The sequence below is a fragment of the Muntiacus reevesi genome, chromosome 6, assembly GCF_963930625.1.
Source record: "Muntiacus reevesi chromosome 6, mMunRee1.1, whole genome shotgun sequence".
NCBI lineage: Eukaryota > Metazoa > Chordata > Mammalia > Artiodactyla > Cervidae > Muntiacus > Muntiacus reevesi.
In genome coordinates this window covers 38627719-38641796 of record NC_089254.1, presented here as the reverse complement: position 1 = coordinate 38641796, position 14078 = coordinate 38627719, and positions in this window count along the sequence as shown.

Genomic DNA, 14078 nt, shown 5'->3' with positions numbered 1-14078 from the left:
CTTTGGGTATGAATTGTATTGCTTCCTCCACAAAGCCTCTGCAGCATCACCACCTGTGCATTTATTGAACACCTTATTCCATATATTGGAATCCCATATAATATGGCTTTTGACCAAAGAGTTCATCTTACAGCAAAAGCGGTGACTCATATTCATGAGACTTACTGGGTTGATAAAGAATCCACCTGCAATGCAGGAGTTCCCAGTTCAATTCTTGGGTCAGGAAGATTCCCTCAGTATTCTTGGGCTTCCCTTGTAGCTCAGCTGTTAAGTAGCCACCTGCAATGCAGGAGACCTGGGTTCGATCCCTGGGTTTGGAAGATTCCCTGGCAAAGGGAAATGCTACCCACTCCAGTATTCTGGCCTGGAGAAATCCAGGGACTATACAGTCTATGGGGTCATAAAGAGTCAGACACGACTGAGCGACTTTTTTATTCTTCATTTATTACTGGTCTTACCGTGTACTATATTATCCAGAAGCTACTGTTCTGATGGAATGGTACAATGATCCATTGAAGAAACAGTCCAAGTATATGAATAAAAACTTCCAAGTTGGGGCTTCCTTGGTGGCCTGATGGTTAAAAATTGCCCTGCAGTGCAGAAGCCTCCGGTTCCATCCTTGGTCTGGGAACTAAGATCCCACATGCCTGGTGGCAACAAAGGCCAAGAGCCACAGCTTCTCAGCCTGCACAAAGCAAGGAAGGTACCGCCAGACGCAAGGAAAATCCCACTTGATGCAAGGAAGATCCTGAGGAACCTATTGGTCTGAACTGCCACTCTCCACCCCATCTTCCCCTGCTCTTCCTGCCTCTCCTTTCCTTCCTTTTCCATCTTCCTTGTCCCCACCTGAACAATTAGTATATTTACCCACTTCTCTGTATCCAGCTTTTTGTTTTGTTTTGTTTTGTTTTTGCCACAGCCCTGTGGCATGCAGAATCTTGGTCCCCAAACCAGGAATCAAACCTGTGCCCCCTGCAGTGGGAGCGTGCAGTCCTAACCAATGGGCCATCAGGTAAGGCTCTGGCTTTTTCTTGAATGACCGATCTTGAGGCTCACTTTCTGCACCATTGCTTCCTTTTAAAATGTGTGAATAATGAACAAGTCCCCATGGTTCAAAGGCAGAACAATAGAGTGGGGGCCACAGGCAAGGATCCTCCAGCCCACCTGGAGGTGTTCATGAAATGTGCTCTTACTTTCTCCCCATCTTTATGGAAGGGAGCACATCATTTATGTGTTCTGTGCTGCAAGAAAGATCCCGTGTGCCACAACTAAGACTTGGCGCAGCCAAATAAATAGATTTAATATTAAAAAGACAAAATAACTTGCAAGTCTGAGGTGTCATCTGACAAGATGCAGTATATATTCTGATAACAGTTCATGGCAGTAGCAGTTCATACATAATTCTGTTTCTGCAATAACCAGGACATGGACTTAAGGATGTGGGAGTGATGGTAGACCTTTTCCATGTTACCTCAGTGATCCATTCATTAAGATTTTTGTTTCCCGTTACTACAAGTTTGATCTTGTCTGGATCCATCAGTTTAGTTCTCATAAAAATGGTTCTATCCAAGTGGAAGCTGAGAAGAAGTTTGAGCTCATAACACTGACCTAAAGGGCACGAAGGAGCTTAATGTCTGAATGACTGATCCTGATTGTCAGGGGGTGATGAGGTTGCTGTTGTATATTCTGAGGCCTTCCCTTTATTACTGCTATTGCTGTTTCTGCTGCTGTAACTACTAACAATAGTTCAGAAGTCATATGTAGGTCACCGAAGCAGGTAAAGAACAAAACCAGCTTAGAAATTCCAGCTAAGATACAAAAAACAAAAACTAGATAGCAGAAGAAAGAAGTTACAAAACTCGACTGTAGCCTCATGACTCGTTGCTGTGTGTATTCTCGTCTTTGCTCTGTTTACATATATGTGTGTGCTAAGCTGCTTCAGTTATGTCCAACTCTTTGTGACCCCATGGACTGTATGTAGCCTGTCAGGCTTCTCTGTTCAGGGGGCTTCTCCAGGCAAGAATATTGGAGTGGGTAACTGTTCCCTTCTCCAGGGGATCTTCCTGACCCAGGGATCAAACCCGAGTCTCTATGTCTCTTGCATTGGCAAGCAGGTTCTTCACCACTAGTGCCATCTGGGAAACCAATTTACATATGTAGATGATGGCAAATGAAGTTAAAATTAAAAATATATTATTCAGCACTCACAAATCTAAATAAGTATAAAAGAAACTTAATTGTCTTGAAATGGTGTTTTTTAAAGTTTGTAGCACTTATACTTCTTAAGTTATTAAAACTCAAAACTTCACTAAGATTTTGAGGATAATCTGTGTGTGTGTGTGTGTGTGTATGTGTATACATGTACACACATGTGCCATGTATTTATATATATTAACCAAATCATGTTTTCCCTCTTAGCCCACTCTTCTATTTTTAAATAGTGTGTGTTGTTACTGGTTGTTAGCCTTATAATTTAGTTATAAGGTATAGAAGAGGGATCATGCAGCAGATATATGTATATTTCCTTATTTTCTTATGTCAACATTTTAATCTACAGATTAATTTTTTCCTCTTTTATTTTCTCTCCCCTTACCAAGGGAAAATGAAGTTGTAGATATATTTCTTAGAACTGCCACTGGAAGTCACTTTATCATTTCTCAAGATCTACAGGAACAGATACAAGCATTGGCTACAAGGGAAGAAACATTCTTCTCTTCACTTGAGGGACCTGTAATCTGTCTTCCTGTTGCACCCTGCATTCTTTCCCTAAATGTTTTTACAGGGTGTTACAGAGCCCCAGAACCTTGGTGATCTTGCCAAGAATAAATTGTGAAGTAGTTGCTAACCCATTACCTACTAAGATGTTGTTGTTCATTTTAATTTGACAAAACATGCATCCCTGGCCAAAAAATACACTTCCTTTAGATGATAGTAGCTTTGTAAATAATTCTTAGAAGACTCAAGTGTAACTATAGCCTCCCTTTGGCCAAAGGGATGTGAGTCCTATATTGAGCAGCATTGAGAAGTAGTCTTTAATATTTTTTAATTGTATCAGGAAGAAAAGAGCTACCCTCCCCGCTCCCTTTTTTTTCAGTAGTTGAGTCACTGCTTTTCTGTGTTAAAATCCTGTAGAAGATTTAATCTGCTATGGATTACTGTGAAGTCACAGGGCTAAACATGCCAACTCAGTATTTGGTGTAAGATTTTTCAAGGAAAATCACTGCATAGATATGGAGGAGAAAAAGCTTTTGAAAGGCATCAGACAGGGCAAACAACAGCTGCCACTGCAAACCAGAAAGCACTCAGTATCTTAGTGTGATAGGCTGTTCCTCAGTCTTCCCAGGCCTGGAGTGTGCGCACAAACCATGCAGATAAGACCAGAAAGAGGGGCATTTACACCCTAACAATGTTTGCATTTATGCACATGAGTGAACAAAAAGGAGGCAGGGAGACACATTCAAAATGTTGCCCTGTGACTAATAAGTTAGTCTTATCATCAAAGTGGTACACAGTATGAGCTGCCCTCATTTAGGCTGGTCTCTGAGGCATCAAGCAGCTCAGCTGTCACCGCTAGATCACAGCATCTTGAAGAAAGGGGGTTCTGTGGCTCGCCAATGCCTGCAACCCTGGAGGACAAAAGAGTCAGAGCTGTCGGACGACATTGTTGATTTGAGCTTCCCTCTAAGGCAGGGGTGCAGGGTGTTTGGGTTTAATCAGGGGACAATTGTGAAGAGGGGAGAAGACAAGTGGAGAATGAGAGTGCCACTCCATGCTCTGGAGGAGAAACAGCTGGCTGACTATTCTTTACAACCATACCTGCTTGATTTCAGCAAGTGGCATCAGGAATCGTTTCTGAATTCTATTGTCATTTATCTACTACTGACTTTGGAACATGGATAGTGTCGGGGTTTTTTTGTTTGTTTAATATTTGCTGATTGATTTGACTGCATGGGGTCTTAGTGGCGGCAGCACATGGGACTTTGGGATCTCCATTACAGCACTTGGGCGTAGTTTCCTCCTGAGCCCATAGGCTCCTACTTCCCCAACCAGGGATCAAACCTGCATCCCTCGCATTTCAAGGCAGATTCTTAACCACTGGACCACCAGGGGAGTCCCTAGTTTGTTGGTTTTTTTTTTTTTTTTTTTTTTTTAAGTATAGTTTACTACTTGATTTTTTTCTAATCTAATGTTGAACACAATCTATAATTTTGTGCTTAAAACATAAACTCTTATTAAGAGAATGCTGAGAGGACGTCACAAGTACCTATGGCTCTGTGTGTTATACATCCAAAAATATAGGGCTCTGGAACCTTTATATTAATTGTATAATGTGTGGAATTTGATTATTATAGTAGGTTACTTGCATTTCAGAGGACATACTGTTAGAATATGGTAAATCATACTGAAATAAACCAGATTTTAAAAACATCTGATGTAAGGTTCCAAATATAATGTATTTCAGTGTGGTGTCAGGTTCTTTTTGGACCCAAAGTATATTTTATTTTCTCTTTCACCTTTATATTCTACTTGATGAAGAATTATCAGCAGGAGGTATCCATGGTAATTATCATGCCATGAAAACCTTTCCAAATTATGTCTTCAGTCTCTTCAAAGGGCAAAGAACTTTCACATACAAATTATTATGATAACAGAGTTGTCTTAGCTTTAAGTGAAAAGTTAATCATTACAAGAGCAATGATGATTTGGAATACCTTACTAAGAGCTTTTGCTGAGAAGTAGGGGTGAATTTTGTCTTTCTGAATTAGTACAACAAGGAATAGGGACATGGAGAATTCAGAAAACAGACACCTTTAACTCTTTGCAATTTGACGTTTCCTAGATGTATTTCCACTTCTCTAATCTTGGTAATTAACCTCCTGTTACTCAATGTCATAGGGTGGTTATCTCACAGTCACCTCATTTGCATGGATGTGGAATTGGGGTAATAATGAGACATTTTCAATAGATATGAGTAGTGAAAAGGGCACTTTAAAAAAATTAATAGACTGTTTTTTGGGAACATCCTAAATTTACAAAATACTGAGCAAAAAATATAGAGAATTCCCTTAAACCCCTTACCCCCACCAGCTTCCACTGTTTTTAGCATCTTACATTGGTGTGGTATATTTGTTACAATCGGTGCATCAATACTGTTACATTATCATTCACTATGGTCTATAGTACACACTAGGGTTCACTGGTATTCTTGTACATGGAATTTGACAAGTGTGTAATGAAATGTCTCCACTATTATAGTATTATATGGATGGAATGATGACTTCCCAGTTATATTGTGCCTTTATTTACTATTTGAAAAACAATTTACTGAACAAATGTTTGGTTAAAAGCTTTCACTTTGTGGCCAATGTTGTCCAACTGCTTCTTCATATCATTCACTTCTCTTCATCCTGCTCTACCTCTCTACAGAGGGCATCACTGGGACTCCCTTCTGAATTTGGCTTGGGTCTGGTCAAGGGAAGTGGATGGATGATGGATGATCAGGGAAGGGGAGAAGAGAGAGGTTGGGGGGTTTATTCCCTGCTTCCCCCTGTCAAGTTATGGTGTGGCAATGGCTGTGTTTGTCTAACCACACCTCAACTGGAGTCTCACTTCCCCAGACAGAACTCTCACCAGGTTCTCACTTCAACCCCGACCCCTGTCCCCCCAGGGCTAGAGGGAATAACTCCTTCCTATTTTAGTTAGTTCTCAGATGCTTTACCATCCCTTGTTAGTTTCTTTCTGCTGCACACACCTGTGTCAATAGACCGTTTACTAAATTTTCTTCAATTTCACCTTGATTGTACTTCTGTCTCCTGCAAGAAGCACACATGTCTTCCCCATTGATGTTTTTAATTAATTAATTTTGGGCTGCATTGGGTCTCTGCTGCTGCTTGAGAACTTTGTCTAGTTGTGGCAAACGAGGGCTATTCTCTAGCTGCTGCTCACAGTCTTCTCATGGCAGTGGTTTCTCCCATTGCAGAGCACAGGCTTTAGAGAGAAGGCTCAGCAGGTGAGGCACAGGGGGCTTAGTTGCTCCATGACATGTGGGATCTTAGTTCCCCAACCAGGGATAGAACCCATGTCCCCTATTTCGGCAGGTGGGCTCTTAACCACTGGACCACCAGGAAAGTCCTCCCATTGATGTACTGCCACATTCTTAGGAGTTCTAGCTTATAGCCCTGTCTTCATTTTATATTGTGTTTAAAAAACTGAGGCCTGAGTAAGGCTTCCTTGATGGTCCAATGCAGGGGACATGGGTTGCATCTCTGGTTGGGAAACTAGGATCCCACATGGCATGGAGCAACTAAGCCCTCATGCTTCAACTAGAGTTTGTGCACTGCAACAAAAGATCCTGCGTAAGGCAATAAAGATCCTGCATGCTGTGCAGCTGAGACTTGATGCAGTCAAATAAATAAATAAATACTAAAAAAAAAAAAAAAAAAATGGAAACGGATGCCTGGGAAACTCAAAGCATTGCCTAAGGACACAGACTGTTGAACCAGAGCTTACATTTAGTGGTCCTGACTCTTTCTACAGCAGTCTCCCTATGCATAGGAAGATCTGGAAAAAATGCTTTGCTGTTGTTCAATATATTCATTATTATCCAAAAAGAAAAACAAGAAATAAATCTACCTGTTTTAGAAATACTAAGCTTGTAAGTGAACTGAATCATTTAAAATGTGATGTGAATATTGTTTGGGACTTTTCATGTTAATTGTCATTTTCTAGGGTATTTGGATGCCATGAGGAGTACAACAAGTAATAGCATGCCTTTGCGTATGTATGAAAGAACATATTTCACACATAAAACAACACAAAACAACCTGACTTTAAGGCTTCATTCCACAACTCATTCCAGATAAGCTATATTATGTCTATAACCAATATTAGTGGATGTCCACATAGTTTGCATTGAAAGAAAACATATCTAATTTCTATGGATGTTTTGCTAAATGTCGAAAACTCTCATGTAATTTAGGATTAGCATGCATTATTCTGAAAGAATCCAGCAGATTAATAAGATAATGACCAAATGAGGCCTTGGATTTCAACAAAGCACTTCACAGTGCCCTGCATAGGGCTCTGCAGCCAAGTTGGGGGAAAAGTTTGGGTGAGAAAAAATGGAAGGTCTGATTAATGTGGCAGTGGGGTATGAAGGATGGACTCAGAAGATGGATTATTGTTAGGAAAAACAGCTGAAAGCCTACTGCAGTGATTTTCAACCTTGGCTATTTGGTGGAATTGACTTGGGTGGCTTTAAAAAATACTGAAACATAACTTAATTGATATAGGATATGGCCTTGGCATTAGGATCTGTGAAATATTGGTCATTCAAGAAATCAAAGATAGATCCTGGTATTGGTGACATATACCTTGTGTCCTGAAGAAGTGTGTGTATGTGCGCAAAATTCATTCTAGACATGAGTGACTACATAAGAAAATACATTTACACTAGACACGATGATGCATGCAGCCCCCACAAGCTGAATGTTATTTTTTTTGCAAGTAGGTATGTGGTAGTGAGTAACTGATAATGAGACTTTAAAGCTAAACTTTATGTTTGGGTGGTTGGATTTTATACTGAGGCTGATAGACAGTTGCTACAATTTTATGTGATATGCACTCTAAAGGGACCGCAGTGCTGTGGTCCAAAAATGGTCTGGAAGTAGCCCTGATGTCATGCAAGGAGGCTACTTTTGGGAGTATTTCAGTTCAGATGCATTGATGGCCTGGACTAAGATAGTGGTAACAAAGATGGAGAGAAATAAGTGGATTCATAGATATTTCAAAAATTTGGTGACTAAAACATATGAGTGTGAAAAAATGGAAGGAGTTAAGAATGGCAAGCATTTTGCTCCAAATATCAAGCTTCTCTTTCTATTTAGCATTTCCTGTGAAGAAAATCTGGGAGGTTCTTCATCTCAGAGCATCTTTAGCCAAAAATCAGAGAACTCTGGCTATTGCAGTTGAGCTGCTCTCTTGGTGTTTAAATTCTGTTTGTTGGAGTTACCATTGTTACAAATAACTCTTATGCACCATTTTGGAGTGAGTGGAGAATTTTCATTTGCAAAAAACAAAACAAAACAATAAATTATCATAGGTGCACAAATGACTATGTATTTAAAATCTAACTCAATTAATTACCTGAGTAAAAGTAATTTGATGTGCCTTGTCAAATTTTAAAATACAATTAATGTGCGTGTTTCATTTTGCTTTCAAAATGTCAGTTTCAGCTCTCTTTAAGAAACACAGTGGTGTTAAAACACAACACTTCAAATCTCCAAGAGCTACTTTGTAGAAATGGCAAGTTTAAGAGCAGAATGGTTGACAAGATGCTGGAAATCCTAAAGGAACAATTTCCAAATATATCATGAGAGTGAGAAATGAATCACAGAGATGGGTGTAGTTATAGTTTTTAACTGCAATTCAGTTCCATCAGTAGATTTTTTCCTGTGCATTCTGAAAGAATACATAATATGTATTTATGGCTAGAAAATGGAAACAGTACATTTCATTCTCCTTGTTCAGTATGTAGCAAAGGTGGCGTGGGTACCTCCTGCCTCACTGAATCACCAGCTCAGCTGGGCTGCATCATTCATTATAACAGGTATTTATAGCAACGAGACTAGTTTCTATATAAATATATCATCTATATAAAATGTGGGTTATAGCCTATAGTCTCCAGATTATCTGTTTTCATATACCGTTTTACATTTGATTTCAATTCAACTGGATGAATATGGCATTTGGCAATTGTAGGAAAGCATATTAAACTCATTTCCCAATTCTGGGTCCTTTCAGTTATCTCATTTATCACTTATGATGCAAAAATATGTGGTTTCCCATGAACATATCATGGAAGGTAAGAGTCAAAATTATTGACTCTTAAAAAAATTATTTATTTGACTATGGAAGGCCTTAGTTTGGGTATACGGAAATCTAGTTCCCTGGTCAAGGATTGAACCCAGGGTCCCTGTACTGGGAGTGTGGAATCTTAGCCACTGGACCACCAGGGAAATCCCACTGTTGACTCTTAGATGAGTTTAATCTGGTGATGATCTCACTTGTTCTGGAAAAGTGTGTTACTATAGCTCCATTGTGTATGCGTGTGTGTGTGCATGTGTGTACATACAATGTGAAACTTGTTTAGAATAATTTCCATCAAAACTTCAAAGAGGATTCTTAGATGGTAAAAATAGATCAAACAACTAGAGCTATTTTAATGTGGACAACACACAAGAGTTCTCTCTCCTGAAATCCACTGTATTCCTGTTAATACAAGCTAGATCCTAGGGTACGTTGTTGAAACATGAACTAAGCAGGTGCTTCTGATCACCACTGTTGATCAATAGTCAATGGTCACTGCTTGTGGTGGGAAATATAAATAAATGCAATTTGTGAGTAGGTTATATTATACAGACTCAGTGTATTTATTGTTCCTTCAGAGTGTGGCAGTGTAGCCTGTATATTTTTGTTTCTGCCTGCAAAAAAGTGCCACGTATTGGACTCAGTGGGAGAAAGCAAGGGTGTGATGATTTGAGAAAATAGTATTGAAACACTTATATTACCATATGTAAAATAGATGACTAGTGTGAGTTCGATGCATGAAGCGGGGACCCAAAGCTGGTTCTGGGACAACCTGGTGGGATAGGGTGGGAAGGGAGGTGGGAGAAGGACTCAGGGTGGGGGGAGGCACATGTATTCATATGGCCAATTCATGTTAATAGATGGCAAAAACTATAACAATTTTGTAAAGTAATTATCCTCTAATTAAAATAAATGTATTAATTTTAAAAAGTGCCACCCAGGTTAACTATAAAATCTTCATCTATATAAAATTTAAATCTAAGTACTTTGAGCTGTGACTTTGTGTTATGACATTAAGACACTACAGAAGTGAACTATGGAATAAATGTTGGGAAAACAGAGCAACATAAACTGGCTAATGTAGACATTAATAGCTTGTTGATAGTAGAGCCTGATTAACCAAATCATGTGTAGCATATGTTTAGTATACAAAAAGCTCAGAATGAATTTCTTATAGTGAAAGGAATACGAGAGTCTCTGCAAAAACTTTAGCAAGTGTGTATGCTAAGTCGTTTCAGTCGTTTCTTACTTTTTGCGACCCTATGCACCTCCTGAAAGGCTTCTCTTGCCATTCTCTTGCCTCTTTCTCCAGGAAAGAATACTGGAGTGGGTTGCCTTGCCCTCCTCTAGGGGATCTTGATCCTGACCCGAGGATCAAGCCTGCATCTCTTGAGTGCTTGAATGCTTAAGACTATGCCTGACCAGCTATGCCTGCCTGAGTATGCCTAACTTATATGTACAGTACATCATGCAAAATGCTCGGCTGGATGAACACAAGCTGGAATCAAGATTGCTGGGAGAAATATCAATATTTCTCAGATACGCAGATGACACTACCCTTATGTCAGAAAACTAAAAGGAACTAAAGAGTCTCTTGATGAAATTGAAAGAGGAAAGTGAAAAAGCTGGCTTAAGAAAAGCCAACATTCAAAAAACTAAGATCATGGCATCCAGTCCTAGCACTTCATGCAAATAGATGGGGAAAGCAATGGAAACAGTGAAAGACGTTATTTTCTTGGACTCCAAAATCACTGCAGATGGTAACTGCCATGAAATTAAAAGATGCACGCTCCTTGGAAGAAAAGCTATGATCAACCTAGACAGCATTTTAAGAAGCAGAGACATTACTTTGCCGACAAAGGTCTATATAGTCAAAGCTATGGTTTTTCCAATAGACATGTATGGATGTAAGAGTCAGACTATAAAAAAAAGCTGAGCGCCAAAGTATTAATGCTTTTGAACTGTGGTGTTGGAGAAGACACTTGTGAGTCCCTTGGGCTGCAAGGAGATCAAACCATCAATCCTAAAGGAAATCAGTCCTGAATAGTCATTGGAAGGACTGATGCTGAAGCTGGAGCTCCAATATTCTGGCCACCTGATGTGAAGAACTGACTCACTAGGAAAGATTCTGAGGCTGGGAAAGACTGAAGGCAGGAGGAGAAGAGGACGGCAGAGGACGAGATGGTTGGATGGCATCACTGACTTGATGGACGCGGGTTTGAGCAAGCTCTGGGAGTTGGTGATGGACAAGGAAGCCTGGTGTGCTGCAGTCTATGGGGTCACAAAGAGTCGGACATGACTGAGTGAGTGAACTGACTGTACTGACTAGCCATTCGGATGTCAATAAATGAAATGAGGCACACATATGATGAAGAGGAAAAGAAAGTACAAAAAGGAGGAGAAAAGCAGAAGTTGCAGGCATCCCTTTGACACTAAAGGAATAATGAGGTGGGCATTTCTGAATTGCACTAATGATGAAAGTATTGACACAGACACATTGTATTTAATGACTCAGGAGATTTCCTTGTTATGGAGATGGGAACAACCTTATTTTGCTATGTGCATTACATAGGCATTTCCATCATCAACAATAAATTGTTATTGAGCCCTTGTTATAGTCTAGGCACCTTAACATGTCCTGGAATGCAGCAGTGTGTGTGCAAATAGACTTGCTTCACCATTTTCTCAAAGGTCCCTGAAGCTGATCTGCTGGAGAGTGATATTTTAGAAATATGATATCTTTTTTTAAAAAAATCTGTTGAATTTCACATCCTTCCTTTCTGTTCCCTTCTAAAGTATATACTTTTCTAAAAAATAAAAGCAAATAAATACTAAATAAATGGAAAAGATAGTTTCATTTTCTGCTTTTGTTTTATAATTTTCTCTCACAGAACAGACTTAAGGTTTAAGCATTTCCTAGTTCCTAGTTTCTACTAACTGGGGGCTTTTACATTGTATTATATCTTCTGAGAACTAATTCAGCTATTTGGGCAGAAATTTGAGGGATGCATATAAATCAGAGAAAAACTATGGTTTTTAGAGTCAGGAAGATCAGATTTTGTTTCTCAGGTTTGTAACACTAGCTGTCTGGTCATGGGTAAGTTATGAACCACTTGAGACTTATTTTTTCTTTTATAAAATAATATTTTAGAGAATTAAGATGGCCTATAATTGCTCATTATTATAGTCTCTCCCCATTATTAATTATAATTATAAAAAGTCTCCTTTGTCACAGTGAAAATATGACTAGGAAAAATTCAAAATAAGCAAAATTTGTGCAAGTAAATATAACAATCCTTGATTGTTATGTTTAATATTCCTAACATGCTCTCAGACAGTATAAAAACAAAAGCGCTACTGATAGTAAAGTGCAGATTCTGTCTTTCCCACTTTGGAAATAAATAGGTAGTTAGCTGCACGAGTGCCAAGTCGCTTTAGTCGTGTCTGACTCTTTGTGAGCCTGTGAATGTAGTCCACTAGGCTCCTCTGTCCATGGGATTCTCCAGGCAAGAATACTGGAGTGGGCTGTCCTGCCCTCCTCCAGGGGATCTTCCTGATTCAGGAATCAAACCTGTCTCCCAAGGCTCTTGCATTGCAGGTGGATTCTTTACTGCTGAGCCACTGGGGAAGCCCCAGGTAGTTAACAACTCAGGCAAAATAATTGGCGATAGAATCCTTGAACATATATAAGGTAGATAGAATTAAGTAATTAAAAGTTGACTACATAGAATCTTTCATGCTAATTTACTTTCTGTGTCTCGAGTAGTATTCCTTAAACTGGAGGGTTTCTTAGCATATAAAAGAAAACTATTAGAGAGAATTTTACACACAAGCAGTATTTTGGGAGGTTATACTCATGACATTGATATTTTATCATATATATTCTTCTGCTGAAGCAATTAATGGAATGTTCATAAAAATGGTCTTGATTTTTTTTGTTAAAGATTATTTCAATTATATATTATCATTGATACACAATGAAGTTTGAAAACAGAGCTTTCATATGAAAATTTGAAAATAATAACACAAATAAACCAATAAGTCCATTAGTAGACAGATAATTTCTTTGATTTCAGGCACTTTCCCCCTTTAAATATTTGAGATTACTTTTTTTATAACATTGTTATAGGTGAGTGATAAGAAGATACCTGTCATTATTTGCTTCAGCTTTTTGAGGGGAGGTGGCAAAAGGTACAATTTTGCATGCAATATGACATGCATTATTTGGTTTTAAGTGTGACAGATATCATATATGAATTTTAAAAATAATTTATTGAATTGTAATATTTTAGACTTAGAATATATGTATCAGTAAATTAAATTATTTTCCTTTATTAATGAGAAACTTGGGGAATTAAAGATTGATTTTCCCAAAGACCAAAAGCTGGTCTCCTTTATTTTAAGTCTGAGTGAAGAGTAGTCTTTTGGTTCTTAATATAGTCACAAGCTCCAAAAATACATACATTTATGTCATCAGTGCAACATCAAACCCTCTGCTTACTCATGGATCTATTTTTAGGAATCCATTTATGGTTATTATTTCTCTATTTGGGATGATGATGATGGTAAAAATGAGAAGGCAGCAAAGGCTGACAATATGAGAACACAGCTTCACTGATTTCAATAAATGGTTAAATAACCACCCAAAAGATTCAATGACACGATCTTCATACATGTGTCAACTGAACCCACTGTTCTCCCCAATTCTTCCCAATCTGGCCACCAACACTGTTACCTCTCAAAGGGTGATCTGCACTGACTTGACCTAGAAGCTTAATAGGCAGACTGACTCTCAGGGCTATTCCAGGCCTAGTGACCCCGAATCTGCACTTTAACATATCTCCAGGTCACTGGCACACACATGAAAGTTGCTCTAGAGCATCGTTGATGAGCCTCATGTACCTCTCTGATGAGAAACTATACTCATCAATGGGGAATCTCTGATCACAGCTTTTAGGCTGCAACTTTTTCGATGCTGTTTGTTTTGGGGTGGACACAGACCAACATTTCCAGACTCTTTCTGTGGCACTTCTAAAATGTCTATAATAGCCCCAAAGTTAAGAATGTTATAATTTCACACCAGAATTTGATGGTAGCTGTATTAATGACCATTTTGTGGCTATATAGTATACTCTACACTTAGAAAGGAGACCAGGCACTTAGTGGAAGGGGTTTGGCACTGCACAGCTGTTAAAACCTCCAGCACATGC